This window comes from Oncorhynchus keta, unplaced genomic scaffold, assembly GCF_023373465.1.
Source record: "Oncorhynchus keta strain PuntledgeMale-10-30-2019 unplaced genomic scaffold, Oket_V2 Un_contig_20356_pilon_pilon, whole genome shotgun sequence".
NCBI classification, from domain to species: Eukaryota; Metazoa; Chordata; class Actinopteri; order Salmoniformes; family Salmonidae; genus Oncorhynchus; species Oncorhynchus keta.
The window spans coordinates 1-19,063 of NW_026281958.1; the positions used below are offsets into that span (position 1 = coordinate 1).

The 19,063-nt window shown below is 43.6% G+C and overlaps 1 pseudogene; it reads right to left on the reverse strand.

The window, feature by feature from the left end:
- Nucleotides 1-12,761: 12,761 nt before the first annotated feature.
- LOC118378665 (butyrophilin subfamily 1 member A1-like) lies at nt 12,762-19,058 on the reverse strand (annotated as a pseudogene).
- Between the last annotated feature and the right edge of the window lie 5 nt (nt 19,059-19,063).

Sequence of the window (19,063 nt, forward strand, 5' to 3'; positions counted from 1 at the left end):
TACATTTACATTACATTTAAGTCATTTAAATGACTTAAATGTAAATGTAAATGTAAATTTAACAGACGCTCTTATCCAGAGCGACTTACAAATTGGTGCATACACCTTATGACAACCAGTGGAACAGCCACTTGCATCTAAATCTTGTTGGGGGGGTGAGAAGGATTACTTACCCTTACTTACCCTATCCTAGGTATTCCTTGAAGAGGTGGGGTTTCAGGTGTCTCCGGAAGGTGGTGATTGACTCCGCTGTCCTGGCGTCGTGAGGAGTTTGTTCCACCATTGGGGGCCAGAGCAGCGAACAGTTTTGACTGGGCTGAGCGGGAACTGTACTTCCTCAGTGGTAGGGAGGCGAGCAGGCCAGAGGTGGATGAACGCAGTGCCCTTGTTTGGGTGTAGGGCCTGATCAGAGCCTGGAGGTACTGAGGTGCCGTTCCCCTCACAGCTCCGTAGGCAAGCACCATGGTCTTGTAGCGGATGCCAGTGGAGAGAGCGGAGGAGCGGGGTGACGTGAGAGAACTTGGGAAGGTTGAACACCAGACGGGCTTCGGCGTTCTGGATGAGTTGTAGGGTTTAATGGCACAGGCGGGGAGCCCAGCCAACAACGGTTGCAGTAATCCCAGACGGGGAGATGACAAGTGCCTGGATTGGGACCTGCGCCCGCTTCCTGTGTGAGAGCAGGGTCGTACTCTGCGGATGTTGTAGAGCATGAACCTAGCAAGACGGGCCACCGCCTTGATGTTAGTTAGAAGCGACAGGGTGTTGTCCAGGATCTTACGCCAAGGTTCTTAGCGCTCTGGAGAGGACACAATGGAGTTGTCAACCCGTGATGGCGAGATCATGGAGCGGGCAGTCCTTCGGGAGGAAGAGCAGCTCCGTCTTGCCGAGGTTCAGCTTGAGAATTGGTGATCCGTCATCCACACTGATATGTCTGCCAGACATGCAGAGATGCGATTCGCCACCTGGTCATCAGAAGGGAAAGGAAGATTAATTGTGTGTCGTCTGCATAGCAGCCGATAGGAGAGACCATGTGAGAGTTATGACAGAGCCAAGTGACTTGGTGTATAGCGAGAATAGGAGAGGGCCTAGAACAGAGCCCTGGGGACACCAGTGGTGAGAGCGCGTGGTGAGGAGACAGGGTCTCGCCACGCCTGGTAGGAGCGACCTGTCAGGTAGGGCATAATCCCAGCGTGGGCCGCGCCGGGAGGAATGCCTTTCTCGGAGAGGAGTGGAGGGAGGATCTGATGGTTCACGGTATCGAAGGCAGCCGATAGGTCTAGAAGGATGAGAGCAGAGGGAGAGAGTTAGTTTTAGCAGTGCGGAGCGCCTCCGTGATGCAGAGAAGAGCAGTCTCAGTTGAATGACTAGTCTTGAAACCTGACTGATTTGGATCAAGAAGGTCATTCTGAGAGAGATAGCGGGAGAGCTGGCCAAGGACAGCACGTTCAAGAGTTTTGGAGAGAAAAGAAAGAAGGATACTGGTCTGTAGTTGTTGATATCGGAGGGATCGAGTGTAGGTTTTTCAGAAGGGGTGCAACTCTCGCTCTCTTGAAGACGGAAGGGACGTAGCCAGCGGGTCAGGGATGAGTTGATGAGCGAGTTGAGGTAGGGAAAGTCTCCGGAAATGGTCTGGAGAAGAGAGGGAGATAGGGTCAAGCGGGCAGGTTGTTGGGCGGCCGGGCGTCACAAGACGCGAGAGATTTCATCTGAGAGAGAGGGGAGAAAGAGGTCAGAGCACAGGGTAGGGCAGTGGGCAGAACCAGCGATGTCGTGTTTGACTTAGCAAACGAGGATCGGATGTGCCCGACCTTCTTTTCAAAATGGTTGACGAAGTCATCTGCAGAGGGAGGAGGGGGGAGGGAGGGGATTCAGGAGGGAGGAGAAGGTGGCAAAGAGCTTACTAGGGTTAGAGGCAGATGCTTGAATTTAGAGTGGTAGAAAGTGGCTTTAGCAGCAGGAGACAGAGGAGGAAAATGAGAGAGGGGAGGGGTGAAAGGATGCCAGGTCCGCAGGAGGCGAGTTTCCTCCGGCTCCCTTTCAGCTGCCTGGCCCTGTTCTGTGAGCTTCGTAATGAGTCGTCCCGAGCCACGGAGCGGGGAGGAGGACCGAGGCGGCCTGGAGGATAGGGGACATAGAGAGTCAAAGGATGCAGAAAGGAGGGAGGAGGGTTGCGAGGCAGAATCAGGAGATAGGTTGGAGAAGGTTGAGAAGGTTTGAGCAGAGGGAAGAGATGATAGGATGGAGAGGAGAGAGTAGCGGGGGAGAGAGATCAGACCTATGCCACTCCTGCCCACCCCATGCACCCCACCCCCGCAAAGAGGGCCTCAGGAAGCCACACATCGCCCAGGTAGTGAGCGGGCAACAGTCCCAACCCCCACTCTCACACTCGCCCAGCCAATAGCATGTACCAGATGCTCAGCAGGCTCTGCTCCACACTTACTGGCCTGAGGCCAAACCACACGACCAACAACATTGGACATTCTATGGAACAAAAAGCCTTCACTATATCATCCTGAATATCCAAGGTCTGAGGTCATCTGCCTTTGGCCTAAAGAGCAGAAAACCCGGACTTCACCAAAGAAATGGTAACACAGACATTGTCATCCTGCAAGAAACCTGGTATAGAGGAGACGGACCACTGGTTGCCCTCAGGTTGCGGTGTGAGCTGGTAGTCCCATCCACTCAAACTACCAGGTGTGAAACAGGAAGGGACTCAGGGGTATGCTAATTTGGTATAGAGCAGACTCAACTTTCACTCCATTAAATTAATCAAAACAGGAACATTCTACATTTGGCTAGAAATTCCAAAGGAAATTATCCTAACAGAAAAATGTCCTCCTGTGCTACCTATATCCCCACTAGAATCCCCATATTTATGAGGGCAGCTTCTCCATCCTGGAGGAAATAAAATCAATGTTCAGGCCAGGACCATATGCCTAGTCTGTGGCGACCTAAAAATGCCACAGAACCGGACCAAGAACCTGACACCCTCAGCACACAGGGGGACAAACATCTGCCTGGAGGTGACAGCATCCCCTCCCACATATGCCCCCTAGGCACAACTATGACAACATAACCAACAAAAACGGGTCACAACTCCTGCAGCTCTGTCGCACGCTGGGTATGTACATAGTCAACGGTAGGCTTCGAGGGGACTCCTATGGTAGATACACCTATAGCTCATCTCTTGGCAGTAGTACTGTAGACTACTTTATCACTGACCTCAACCCAGAATCTCTCAGAGCGTTCACAGTCAGTCCACTAACACCCCTATCAGACCACAGCAAAATCACAGTCTACTTAAACAGAGCAATACTCAACCACGAGGCATCAAAGCCAAAGGAACTGAGTAACATTAAGAAATGCTATAGGTGGAAGGAATGCAGTTTGGAAACCTACCAAAAAACAATTAGGCAACAACAAATTCAATCCCTTTTAGACAATTTCCTGGGTAAAACGTTCCACTGTAATAGTGAAGGTGTAAACTTGGCAGTAGAAAATCTTAACAGTATATTTGACCTCTCAGCTTCCCTATCAAATCTAAAAATCTCAAATAGAAAACCGAAGAAAATTAACAATAATGACAAATGGTTTGATGAGGAATGCAAAAATCTAAGAAAGAAATTGAGAAACCTGTCCAACCAAAAACATAGAGACCCGGAAAACCTGAGTCTACGCCTTCACTATGGTGAATCACTAAAACAATACAGAAACACACTACGGAAAAAGAAGGAACAGCATGTCAGAAATCAGCTCAATGCTATTGAAGAATCCATAGACTCTAACCACTTCTGGGAAAATTGGAAAACACTAAACAAACAACAACACGAAGAATTATCTATCCAAAATGGAGATGTCTGGGTAAACCACTTCTCAAATCAAATCAAATCAAATTTATTTATATAGCCCTTCGTACATCAGCTGATATCTCAAAGTGCTGTACAGAAACCCAGCCTAAAACCCCAAACAGCAAACAATGCAGGTGTAAAAGCACGGTGGCTAGGAAAAACTCCCTAGAAAGGCCAAAACCTAGGAAGAAACCTAGAGAGGAACCGGGCTATGTGGGGTGGCCAGTCCTCTTCTGGCTGTGCCGGGTAGAGATTCTAACAGAACATGACCAAGATGTTCAAATGTTCATAAATGACCAGCATGGTCGAATAATAATAAGGCAGAACAGTTGAAACTGGAGCAGCAGCACAGTCAGGTGGACTGGGGACAGCAAGGGGCCATCATGTCAGGTAGTCCTGGGGCACGGTCCTAGGGCTCAGGTCCTCCGAGAGAGAGAAAGAAAGAGAGAATTAGAGAGAGCATATGTGGGGTGGCCAGTCCTCTTCTGGCTGTGCCGGGTGGAGATTATAACAGAACGTGGCCAAGATGTTCAAATGTTCATAAATGACCAGCATGGTTGAATAATAGTAAGGCAGAACAGTTGAAACTGGAGCAGGAGCATGGCCAGGTGGACTGGGGACAGCAAGGAGTCCTCATGTCAGGTAGTCCTGGGACATGGTCCTAGGGCCCAGGCCAGTTGAAACAGGAGCAGCAGCATGGCCAGGTGGACTGGGGACAGCAAGGAGTCATCATGTCAGGTAGTCCTGGGGCATGGTCCTAGGGCTCAGGTCCTCCGAGAGAGAGAAAGAGAGAAGGAGAGAATTAGAGAACGCACACTTAGATTCACACAGGACACCGAATAGGACAGGAGAAGTACTCCAGATATAACAAACTGACCCTAGCCCCCGACACATAAACTTCTGCAGCATAAATACTGGAGGCTGAGACAGGAGGGGTCAGGAGACACTGTGGCCCCATCCGAGGACACCCCGGACAGGGCCAAACAGGAAGGATATAACCCCACCCACTTTGCCAAAGCACAGCCCCCACACCACTAGAGGGATATCTTCAACCACCAACTTACCATCCTGAGACAAGGCCGAGTATAGCCCACAAAGATCTCCGCCACGGTACAACCCAAGGGGGGCAACCCAGACAGGCCGACCACAACAGTGAATCAACCCACCCAGGTGACGCACCCCCAGGGACGGCACGAGAGAGCCCCAGCAAGCCAGTGACTCAGCCCCCGTAACAGGGTTAGAGGCAGAGAATCCCAGTGGAAAGAGGGGAACCGGCCAGGCAGAGACAGCAAGGGCGGTTCGTTGCTCCAGAGCCTTTCCGTTCACCTTCCCACTCCTGGGCCAGACTACACTCAATCATATGACCCACTGAAGAGATGAGTCTTCAGTAAAGACTTAAAGGTTGAGACCGAGTTTGCGTCTCTGACATGGGTAGGCAGACCGTTCCATAAAAATGGAGCTCTATAGGAGAAAGCCCTGCCTCCAGCTGTTTGCTTAGAAATTCTAGGGACAATTAGGAGGCCTGCGTCTTGTGACCGTAGCGTACGTGTAGGTATGTACGGCAGGACCAAATCAGAGAGGTAGGTAGGAGCAAGCCCATGTAATCCTTTGTAAGTTAGCAGTAAAACCTTGAAATCAGCCCTTGCTTTGACAGGAAGCCAGTGTAGAGAGGCTAGCACTGGAGTAATATGATCAAATTTTTTGGTTCTAGTCAGGATTCTAGCAGCCGTATTTAGCACTAACTGAAGTTTATTTAGTGCTTTATCCGGGTAGCCGGAAAATAGAGCATTGCAGTAGTCTAACCTAGAAGTGACAAAAGCATGGATTAATTTTTCTGCATCATTTTTGGACAGAAAGTTTCTGATTTTTGCAATGTTACGTAGATGGAAAAAAGCTGTCCTCGAAATGGTCTTGATATGTTCTTCAAAGAGAGATCAGGGTCCAGAGTAACGCTTGAGGGTCCTTCACAGTTTTATTTGAGACGATTGTACAACCATTAAGATTAATTGTCAGATTCAACAGAAGATCTCTTTGTTTCTTGGGACCTAGAACAAGCATCTCTGTTTTGTCCGAGTTTAATAGTAGAAAGTTTGCAGCCATCCACTTCCTTATGTCTGAAACACATGCTTCTAGCGAGGGCAATTTTGGGGGCTTCACCATGTTTCATTGAAATGTACAGCTGTGTAATGTCATCCGCATAGCAGTGAAAGTTTACATTATGTTTTCGAATAACATCCCCAAGAGGTAAAATATAGTGAAAACAACTTCTTCCAATCTTTTGGTTCTATAACAAAGAACAAAAGAGCAAAACATATACATGATCAACTACAGATCTTAGAATCAACTATTAAAGACTACTAGAACCCACTGGATTCTCCACTACATTGAATGAGTTACAGGACAAATAAAAACCTCCAACCCAAAAAAGGCCTGTGGTGTCGATGGTATCCTCAATGAAATGATCAAATATACAGACAACAAATTCCAACTGGCTATACTAAAACTCTTTAACATCATACTTAGCTCTGCATCTTCCTCTAACATTTGGAACCAAGGACTGATCACCCCAATCCAGAAAAGTGGGAGACAAATTTGACCCCAATAACTACCGTGGAATATGTGTCAACAGTAACCTTGGGAAAATCCTCTGCATTATTATTAACAGCAGACTCGTACATTTCCTCAATGAAACAATGTACTGAGCAAATGTCAAATTGGCTTTTTACCAAATTACCGTACAACAGACCATGTATTCACCCTGCACACCTTAATTGACAACCAAACAAACCAAAACAAAGGCAAAGTCTTTCATGCTTTGTTGATTTCAAAAGCCTTCGACTCAATTTGGCATGAGGGTCTGCTATACAAACTGATGGAAAGTGGTGTTGGGGGTAAAACATATGACATTATAAAATCCATGTACACAAACAACAAGTGTGCGGTTAAAATTGGCAAAAAAACACACATTTCTTCACACAGGGTCGTGGGGTTAGACAGGATGCAGCTTAAGCCCCACCCTCTTCAACATATATATCAACGAACTGGCGCGGGCACTAGAAAAGTCTGCAGCACCCGGCCTCCCCTGCTAGAATCCGAAGTCAAATGTCTGCTGTTTGCTGATGATCTGGTGCTTCTGTCACCAACCAAGGAGGGCCTACAGCAGCACCTAGATCTTATGCACAGATTCTGTCAGACCTGGGCCCTGACAGTAAATCTCAGTAAGACCAAAATAATGGTGTTCCAAAAAGGTCGAGTCACCAGGACCACAAATACAAATTCCATCTCGACACTGTTGCCCTAGAGCACATAAAAAACTATACATACCTTGGCCTAAACATCAGCGCCACAGGTAACTTCCACAAAGGTGTGAACGATCTGAGAGACAAGGCAAGAAGGGCATTCTATGCCATCAAAGAAACATAAATTTCAACATACCAATTAGGATTTGGCTAAAAATACTTGAATCAGTCATAGAGCCTATTGACCTTTATGGTTGTGAGGTCTGGGGTCCGCTCACCAACCAAGACTTCACAAAATGGGACAAACACCAAATTGAGACTCTGCACGCAGAATTCTGCAAAAATATCCTCCGTGTACAACGTAAAACACCAAATAATGCATGCAGAGCAGAATTAGCCGATACCCACTAATTATCAAAATCCAGAAAAGAGCCATTAAATTTCTACAACCACCTAAAAGGAAGCGATTCACAAACCTTCCATAACAAAGCCATCACAAACAGAGAGATGAACCTGGAGAAGAGTCCCCTAGGCAAACTGGTCCTGGGGATCTGTTCACAAACACAAACACACCCTACAGAGCCCCAGGACAACAGCACAATTAGACCCAACCAAATCATGAGAAAACAAAAAAGATAATTACTTAACACATTGGAAAGAATTAACAAAAAAACAGAGCAAAATAGAATGCTATTTGGCCCACAGAGAGTACACAGCGGCAGAATACCTGACCACTGTGACTGACCCAAAATTAAGGGAAAGCTTTGACTATGTACAGACTCAGTGAGCATAGCCTTGCTATTGAGAAAGGCCGCCGTAGGCAGACATGGCTCTCAAGAGAAGACAGGCTATGTGCTCACTGCCCACAAATGAGGTGGAAACTGAGCTGCACTTCCTAACCTCCTGCCCAATGTATGACCATATTAGAGAGACATATTTCCCAGATCACACAGATCCACAAAGAATTGAAAACATATCCAATTTTGAAAAACTCCCATACCTACTGGGTGAAATTCCACAGTGTGCCATCACAGCAGCAAGATTTGTGACCTGTTGCCACGAGAAAAAGGGCAACCAGTGAAGAACAAACACCATTGTAAATACAACCCATATTTATGCTTATTTATTTTATCTTGTGTCCTTTAATTGTTTGTACATTGTGTATATATATATATATATATATATATATATATATATATATATATATAATATGACATTTGTAATGTCTTTACTGTTTTGAAACTGTTGTATGTGTAATGTTTACTGTTAATTTTTGTTGTTTTTCACTTTATATATTCACTTTGTATGTTGTCTACCTCACTTGCTTTGGCAATGCTAGCACATGTTTCCCATGCCAATAAAGCCCTTGAATTGAATTGAATTGAATTGAGAGAGCGAAGGTTGGGACGGCGCATACCATCCGAGTAGGGGCAGTGTGGGAAGTGTTGATAGGAAAGGGAAGTGTTGGAGAGGGAAAAGGAAGTGTTGGAGAGGGAAAAGGATACAAGGTAGTGGTCGGAGACTTGGAGGAGTTGCAATGAGGTTAGTGGAAGAACAGCATCTAGTAAAGATGAGGTCGTTTGGTCATTGCCTGCCTTGTAGGGGGAAGGTGAGAGGGTGAGGTCAAAAAAGAGGAGGAGTGGAAAGAAGGAGGCAGAGAGGAATGAGTCAAAGGTAGACGGGGAGGCTAAAGTCAGCCCAGAACTGTGAGAGGTGAGCCGTCCTTAGGAAAGGAGCTTATCAAGGCATCAAGCTCATTGATGAACTCCTCCGAGGGAACCTGAGGGCGATAAATGATAAGGATGTTGCTTGAAAGGGCTGGTAACTGTGATAGCATGGAATTCAAAGGAGGCGATAGACAGATGGGCAGGGAGAAAGAGAGAATGACCACTTGGGAGAGATGAGGATCCTGGCGCCACCACCCCGCTGACCAGAACCTCTCGGGTGTGCGAGAACACGTGGGCGGACGAAGAGAGAGCAGTAGTAGGAGTAGCAGTGTTATCTGTGGTGATCCATGTTTCTGTCAGTGCCAAGAAGTCGAGGGACTGGAGGGAGGCATAGGCTGAGATGAACTCTGCCTTGTTGGCCGCAGATCGGCAGTTCCAGAGGCTACCGAGGACCTGGAACTCCACGTGTCGCGGGCGCCGCAAACCACCAGATTATACGCAGGCCACGCGTGGAGCGTTTGTATGGTCTGTGCAGAGAGGAGAGAACAGGGATAGACAGACACATAGTTGACAGGTTACAGAAGAGGCTACGCTAATGCAAGGAGATTGGAATGACAAGTGGACTACACGTCTCGAATGTTCAGAAAGCGTTTCTTACGTAGCAAGAATCTTATTGACTAAAAATGATTAAAATGATACAGTACTGCTGAAGTAGGCTAGCTGGCAGTGGCTGCGTTGTTGACACTACACTAATCAAGTCGTTCCGTTGAGTGTAATAGTTTCTACAGTGCTGCTATTCGGGGCTAGCTGGCTAGCTAGCAGTGTTGATTACGTTGCGTTGCGTTAAAAGAACGACAATAGCTGGCTAGCTAACCTAGAAAATCGCTCTAGACTACACAATTATCTTTGCTACAAAGACGGCTATGTAGCTAGCTATGTAGCTAGCTACGATCAAACAAATCAAACCGTTGTGCTGTAATGAAATGAAATGAAAAATGACTTCCCTGCCACCGGTTACGCACCCCTTACAGTACTGACATTTATGTATAGTTGCATATTTTCCTAATCTTGGGTCCCAGGAGAACACAGAATTTCTAATTTGGGTCCAAAGGCAGAAAAAGTTGAGTACCGATTTTGGACATGTGAGTGTTGCACTTGCTCCTTTCGGTCTCAAACGTATCTGTCATTGTTTGCAGATAGAGGTCTTGATTATGGAGCGAGAGATTCGGTGATGAGATTTCCTCCGCTTGCTTAGAAATCAATATTTCCATCTTCATCACCTGAGTTCTCTCATCATTCATTTGGTCAGCAACTGCAATGAGTTCTGCTGATTTGTCATCCAACTTAGTCATTGTGTTCATTAACTGATCGTCTTTGGTCTGCAGCATTTGGAGGAGAACATTTGTAATGGTTTTCTAGGTGTGAAGGAGAGTCGGACCAAAATGCAGCATGTAGATTGTGATCCATGTTTAATGAAAACGTAAAACACGAATCAATACAAATACTATAAAACAAAAGAACGTAATGAAAACCAAAACGGCCTATACTAGTGTAAACATAGAGACAGGAACAAGGACACTAAGGACAATCACCCACAAAACAACCAAAGAATATGGCTGCCTAAATATGGTTCCCAATCAGAGACAACGATAAACACCTGCCTCTGATTGAGAACCACTTCAGACAGCCATAGACTTTGCTAGATCACCCCACTAGCTACAATCCCAAATACATACCAAAACCCCAAGACAAAACACACCACAATACAATGACAAAAACCTCATGCCACACCCTGGCCTGAACCAAACATGAAGATAAACACAAAATACTTCTGACCAGGCATGACAACATTGTTACTTTCAGTAACGCTCATGCATATAGGCTGAATCAAAACAGAAGTGTCATTCTATTTTAGATCCCTCAGGGGTACCACTATGTTGTAACCCTGACTGATTAAATTATACGAGACATGCTTGTCAGACCCTGGGTTACGAACCGGGTCTCCTGAGTGAGAAACAGTCACTTAACCAACTGACTCACGCAATAGTCGGTAGAAACCAGTGAAGATGAGGCAGACACAGTGTAGTACTTGAGACGGTGAAAAAGTGAAAGTTCTTCAGGAAAACATGTAACTCCACAACCTCAAAGGAATTCCATAGAACAAAGGTAATCCTCCAAGACAAAGGTAAATCCACAAGGTGGAAGGTATAGCACAAAAGCCCCAAAAGATACTCAAAAAACAAACAAACAAGAACAAAAACAGAATTCCTCAAGAGAGTCCACCGGGATCAACAAGAGTACACAGAGTACTAGGGCTGTGCTACCATACAAACACAGAGCACAGAACTGAGGAAACAAAGGGTTTAAATACAATCAGGGGAAACGAGGCACAGGTGCAATAATAATGGGGATCAAGGGAAAACAAAAGGTCAAAGGCACAATGGGGGCCTCTAGTGATCAAAACCGAACAACCCTACAAATCCTGACAATGCTATTTATCAAATCGATACCTAACGTTTAATTGATTATGATTGAATTAAACCATGCAACAATTAAACCATTAATAACCTGGGGCATTCACGGAAGCATTCATTTATATAGAGCAGTTATCTCCGAATCCAATCTCTTGAAAATTTGAAGATCTTTAATATCAATAGCATCAATCATTAATCGTCACCTTATTCAGTCTAATTTGGATGGTCATAAAGTACTGCAAAATGGACCCTGGCTAACAAGTTGAATTAGCAATACACAAATTGGTGTAATTATTTATTTACTAAATACCGAAATAATCACACAGAATTACATATATACACAGGATCGATCATACATCGATTACTAATCATGTCATGGAAATCCTAGTGGGCTAACCTAATATGACAGCTCTGCTACACAAAAGAAGGGGGTTGGGTTTGAATGAAAGAGCGGGAAGATGGGAGGACAGCGGATTGGCCCTATCGGACCTTGAAAGCTATTTCTACCCAGAATACAGAATCTCATGCATTCTAATAACCGCCTCATTCGGAGAAGAAAAATGCAACATATATATTTACTTGAGCTCTCTTCTGGGTAGATGGGTCGAAGATGGAAGACTGGGCTTGCACAGCAGAGATCGCCATTGTCCTTGAAGAATATTTCTAAGTCGTAGTGTTGCAGAGCGGATACGTTAAAGTACCCCGTCGCTCTTAGGAGATTGTTCTGTCCTTTCCAGGTCACATACGCTATTGCGCCAGCTGATACATCCTAGACTTCGAAGTTATCTCTTCAGTAAATAATCGTTTAATAACCATACTAAGTTGCCATAATCAGCTTAGGTTGGTCTAGTCGAAATACACTATTTCAGTGAGGTGATCATCACCTCCATATTGAAATTAGCCCTTATAAATCAAATTCAAAATCATGTTGGTAATGGACACCAGTCCTGGCCATTGGGAACTATAAGGTTAACTTCCGTCAATGGACTTTTTGTACTGGGGAGAGAAGGGCTGTTTCATAGTTCTCAACCAATGTCTGTTCACTTGGGCGTGGCCACTGAGTGAGCATAGTTTACTTATGAAAACAATTCTCTCATTTAGAAGTTAAAATTACATTTCATATTTTCACAAATAGTTTCATATTTATCCATGTGAATCTGATAACTAGAATGTGTAGACTTTCCAAGATACAATTTATGTCATCCTATCATCAGATATAATGTCCCACAACAACCGATCTGATATCATATTCTTTAAGTACCAACGAACACCTTCAACTGGTTGAGAAAGGGAACTATTGTTCCATTCCCCAGCCGTTTGATATTACCATACTTTCTCTGTGGTAACACAGGGCTTTCCAAGAGTCCATTCTAGAGGGAGAGAAAAGGAGACAGGTGTTGATGGGGGGTCATAAACCTACCCAACAGGGCAAAGTCATGACAGTAACATTACACTTGCACGTACACACACACACACACGAGCACACATGGCCACACATGACAAACCAGTATTTCAATGTTTGATATAAAACAGTTAGTCAGTGACACCTACAGGAGTGATGACCTGTGGGGCTGAGTTACCAGTAGCACCAGAATAAAAGAATGGATAGAGTTTCTCAGTGAAGGTGTAGCCAGTAAAGGAGTAGATATGAGACCTGGCCTCTACATTGTATAATGAGACCTGACCCTTCTCATAATCCACAAACACCCCCACCTTCTGGGGCTTCTCTCTCAGGGAGAGGACGACAGAGGGGTCAGTGAGAGCCATGTATTTTTCATCCCTCAGCCAAACAGTCCAGCATCCATTCTCAGGTTTCAGGTGAATATACTTCTTCCTGTTGATGGACTCTCTGGCCACTCCTAAAGTCCACCCATTCTTCCCCCCACCTGCACCTCGTAGTAGAATCTCCCTGAGGAGAAACCCTCCGTTCCCAGGACATAGCGAAAAATATCAAATCTCTTTGGGTTATCAGGGAGATTCTGTTTTATGTCTCCATATCTAACTTGTTTCCTGTCTTCAGACAGGATGAGTCTGGGATGTGCTGTATCAGGATCTAGAGTCACATCCACTGTGGAGAGAACACACACTTTATTAGAATAAACAAAATAAACATAACAATATGGGGGACTGCATTTTACTGCTCAGTACATTGCTCTGGGACACATGAATATGCTGTATCAGGGTCTAGAGTCACATCCACTGTGAAGTAAAAAATAAGAACATCAATATGTGGGAGGACATGTGTAGGGCTGCACGATATTGGAAAACAATCTATGCTTTATTTTTAACCGAATGTTGCAATTGTGATTTGACTTGCGATTTAGAGCAAAATACTTTGGTGAACTGTTGGAATCAAGGAAATAAAATGATTATTCCAATTCAATAGTTCAAATATAATAGTGGCCACTTTAAATACAGTGTTTGACATGACAACAAATGAAAATGCCAGGGAGGAGTTATTGAGACACGGTAGGAACCAAAGTCTTGACAAATGTTTCCTAGGGGACTCTACAATCTTTGGATACATTGCATGTTTTTGTTAGCTACTTCATGTAGCATACATATTCTTGCTTTGCGTATTCCTCTTTGATTTAGAAGAAACTGTTACGCAAAAAACATGCAGATATACATTACTGGTCAAAAGTTGTGACACACCTACTCATTCAAGGGTTTTTCTTTATTTTTAACTATTTTCTACATTGTAGAATAATAGTGAAGACATCAAAACTATGAAATAACAATTATGGCATTATGGAGTAACCAAAAATGTGGTTAAAATGCCACCCTTTGGCATGATGACAGCTTTTGCACACTCTCTCAACCAGCTTCACGAGGAATGATTTTCCAACAGTCTTGAAGGAGTTCCCACAAATGCTGAACACTTGTTGGCTGCTTTTCCTTCACTTTGCGGTCCTACTCATCCCAAACTATCTCAATTGGGTTGAGGTCAGATGATTGTGAAGGCCAGGTCATCTGATGTAGCACTCCATCCCTCTCCTTCTTGGTCAAATAGCCCTAACACAGCCCGGAGGTGTGTTTTGGGTCATTGTTCTGTTGTAAAACAAATGATAGTCCCACAAAGCCCAAACCAGATGGGATGGAGTATCGCTGCAGAATGCTGTGGTAGCTATACTGGTTACGTGTGCCTTGAATTCTAAATAAATCACTGACAGTGTCAACAGTAAAGCACCCCACACCACCTCCTCCATGCTTCACAGTGGGAACCACACATGCAGAGATCATCTATTCACCTACTCTGCGTCTCACAAAGACACGGACACATTCGACCACGAAGGCCAGATTCACGGAGTCTCCTCTGAACAGTTGATGTTGAGATGTGTCTGTTACTTGAACTCTGTGAAGCATTTATCTGGGCTGCAATTTCTGAGGCTGGTAACTCTAATGTACTTATCCTCTGCAGCAGAGGTAACTCTGGGTCTTCCTTTCCTGTGGCGGTCCTCATGAGAGCCAGTTTCATCATAGCGATTGATGGTTTTTGCGACTGCACTTAAAGAAACTTTAAAAGTTCTTGACATTTTCCGGATTAACTGACCTGCATGTCCTAAAGTAATGGACTGTCGTTTCTCTTTGCTTATTTGAGCTGTTCTTGCCATAATATGGACTTGGTATTTTACCAAATCTTCTGTATACCACCCCTACCTTGTCACAACACAACTGATTGGCTCAAATGCATTAAGGAAATAAAGTCCACAAATGTACTTTTAACAAGGGACATCTGTTAATTGAAATGCTATCAAGGTGGCTACCTCATGAATCTGGTTGACAGAATACCAAGAGTGTGCAAAGCTGTCAAGGCAAACTTGAAGAATCTCTAATATAAAATACATTTTGATTTGTTTAACACTTTTTGGTTACTACATGATTCCATATGTTATTTCATAGTTTGGACGTCTTCACTATTATTCTACAATGTAGAAAATAGTACAAATAAAGAAAAACCCTGGAATGATTAGGTGTGTCCAAACTTTTGACTGGTACTGTAGTTCAACACCATTACTGGGATTATCCGTCTGTAAACAGTAGCTAGTTACGTTTGCTCTGACTCTTTATTAGCTGGATAACGATTAGCGGCTAACAAGATTTAGGCCCAACTTGCTTAGAAAATACAAACTAGCTGTTTGCAGATGTAAGAAACACAAACGTATAGTGTAATTATAGAACGCTAGTGCATTTACGGTATATTAATAAGAAGCAAAGTGGAAACAGCATCGTTGTCATTAACATTGTTGCACATACTGCATTGATGCGGAGACTGAATGCAGTTGTCTCTTGGTAAGAGGAACAACAAATGCGCTCCATGAGTGACAGGGGGCGGGGCTAGGTCTGTGTGGAATGCTGCATGGAGAGAGAGAGCGGAGGGAGGTGACTCAAATAGCGAAGTAAACTATAGAAATGGACGTAACACACGGCGTATCACATTTAACAAACCAAACAGTCAAATACCGTTATGGAAAGTCAAGTTTTAAAAACACACCTTTTCGTGCATCAATACCAGAATATTGTAAAATACGGTATACTGCCCAGCCCTAAACTCTAGGTGGTTGGACTGAAGAGTACAACAAACACACTGACCTGCATGTTTTCTGATGGTTTCAAGTTCTACAATATAAACAGAGTATGTCAGAATTAGGGGATACCAGAAACTATGGTAATGTAATATTACAGTAGAGTGTACTGTGTTGTGCCCTTGGAACACAATGACAAATCTCCTCTTAATCTCTAAACTTTATTGATAAGGTTCGGGACCAGAAACATATCCAAAGTGACATGGTGTAAAAATACATCCCTCTACCATAATATAGTATACCTTAAGCAACAGAAATATATTAAATATATTTTAAATACAATTCAGTATCATTCATTTTACCTGGACAGCCCTTCATGTTTACTAAATCTGTGGGTGAATGAAACATAAAACAAATGATAATTCTTGCTAATTAAACAACTTGAAATAAATTATTAAAACAATATCATTCTTTGTGTAAACATTTCCATCGCAGTGAGTAAAAAATTATTCCAATACAGTGATATTTTACCACATAATTTTGACTCAACTTTGTGCTATTTGCACAATGCAAATTGTAAGCCCTTGGAAATGGGCTCTCCAACCCCTGTTCCTGGAGACCACCCTGTAGGTTATCGCTCCAGCCCTGTTCCTGGAGAACCACCCTATAGGTTTTAACTCCAACCCTGTTCCTGGAGAACCACCCTGTAGGTTTTCGCTCCAACCTTCCTGAAGACCACCCTATAGGTTTTAACTCCAACCCTGTTCCTGGAGAACCACCCTGTAGGTTATCGCTCCAGCCCTGTTCTAGTAAGGGTCTAGTAATGCATTGTGCTCCTACTTACCCAGCTGATCAGCAAGTATCTCTGCAGACAAACAGATAAATTAAAATCAAAGTAAAGCATTCTTAATGGTGAATAATTCATTCAACACCTTGTGTGGCAGGGGGATGGGCACAGTAAAAACAATGTGATGAAAAGTATTCATGTCAAATATGTAAGGATTTTAAATCCATGAAACTAGCTGTTGTACACTATCCATTTCTGTTACACATTCATGTAATGGGAATTATTTGTCTTCAATTGTTGTTTGGTATAACAATCAAATTGGGAGTCAAAAAATGACACATTGATGCATAGGACTGTTGGACACAACTTACTCAGCTTATGAGTGTTGTGATCTTGATATTTCATTGCAGACATAAGAGAACCGTTAGAGTGAACATCCTTAATGAACACATCTCACATCCATGAAGAAGACAATTATTAAAATGGAAACATGACTCAATGCACAGGACCCGGAGTGTCAAACTCATTCCATGGAGGGCCTGGTATCTGATGGTTTTTGGTTGTTCCTTTCAATTAAGACCTAGACAACCAGGTGTGTGGCGTTCCTAACTTATCAGTGACCTTAATTAATCAATCAAGTACAAGGGAGGAGTGAAAACCCGCAGAGACTCGGCCCTCCATGGAATGAGTTTGACACGTGCATAGGACTGTTGGACACTACTTACTCAACTCAAGTCTGAGTTCATCTTTAACTTGCTCTGCAGAAATAAAATAAAAAACAGAAAACAGAGAACATACTAAATGAACACAGAACCACAGTGTTTTCTCTGACAAAGTTCCATTTCTGGAGGAGATAACTGCATGTTTGACAGTAAGACACTACTTACCTAGCTCTTGACTGTGTTCAGCTCTGGATACATCTACAGACATAACAATAGATAACAGTTAGAGGAAAAGTCCACAAAATGACCTACTCAAGATGTTTTCTGACAAAGTTATTTCCATGAAGGAAGAAGTTACACTGATGTAGTTCAGGTAAACCATGCACTGAGATTTAAATAAACCTTATATTAAAACATCTATTTTTGTGGAGAAAGTTGTTTTAAATAGAAATGTTTGCCCTATACTGTGAACTGAATTTTATTTCATACAAATCCTTAAATACACCTGTACTGTATCTGACCAATGTCTGCTTTTTACTTCAAAACGTCAAACAGGGCTTATATTTGTCCTGTTTCACTGTATATACAAGTGTTTAACTTATACGAGAGTGAGTTGTGAAGTGGAACTGTGTTTATTTGCATATCCCAACTCCCCATGAGAGTGTGGTCACTGCCAGGGATCAGCCATTATTGACAGCGACCCTGGAGTAATGAGGGTTAAGTGTCTTGCTCAAGGGTAGATCAACTGATCTTTTTCACCTTGTCTGCTCGGGGAATTGAACTAGCAAGCATTCGGTTCTAGTTCCCAACTCCTTGTGTATGTCACTGTAAACTGCACTGTAAAACATTTATATTAAGTAAAATAAACCCTTTAATAAGTTTTCTATGACTGTAGTCATTGTACAAACTTTTCCGCCACCAGATGATGAAAGCTGATATGACCACAAGGACAATGACCAGAGAGACAATCACTGGAAGGGCCACTTTCCATGTTTCTGTGTGAACAAGGATCAGCTCGCCTGCAAGACACAAATCAACTGAGATCAGTGACATGTAACCAATAATACCAAATAATAATATTAAAGGGACATTTCGCTCATAAAGAATGTTTTGTCAGACCCTTACAGACCTCAAATGAAACCACGTCCCATGACATCAGCTGTGTAGCTCCAGCAACATGCCTCAATGCCAAATTAATCTAATTTCCTGGTTTAATGTTGTGTTTATCTTTTCCATTCATTTGAGGTGGAGGCATATAGCTGGATCTACAAAACCAATGTGGGTTCATTTTGACATTAGAATACTTTAGAGTTCTAAACAATAATGATGTTACTCACTAGGGATGTGAAACTCTGTCTCCATCTTAATCACCTCATGTTGCTGCCTCTGTCTCAGTCTACAGGTAAAGCGGTTAATGTCAGTCTCCTTTACGATGGTCTTTAGTTTGACTATGTAGAATCCCTCATAGTCCCTGTCTGTCTCTGACGGTCCAGCAGACAGAGTGACCCCTTCACTGTCCAGCCACTCCAACTCAGGCTCAGGGAACCAGCCTTTAGTTCCACACAGCAGAGCCATCCCTCCTTCTTTCTGTCCCTCAATGGAAACCTCTGGCTTGGATCCTATAGCTACAGACACAAAGGGAGACTGGAGATGAAGTACTACTGAGATTGGGAGGAACATCACATGGGTTGTTGTATTTAAGAAATCTACCTCTGACGTAGACTTGAATGGTGGAATCATCATAATGTGTCTTAGACTCAACAAGACATTTATAATGTCCATCATCAGTGCCTTGTACCCTGGTCAGTTTCAAAGAGGTGTTGCCCTTCTTCAGTTCCTCTTGAAACAACGATGTCCTTC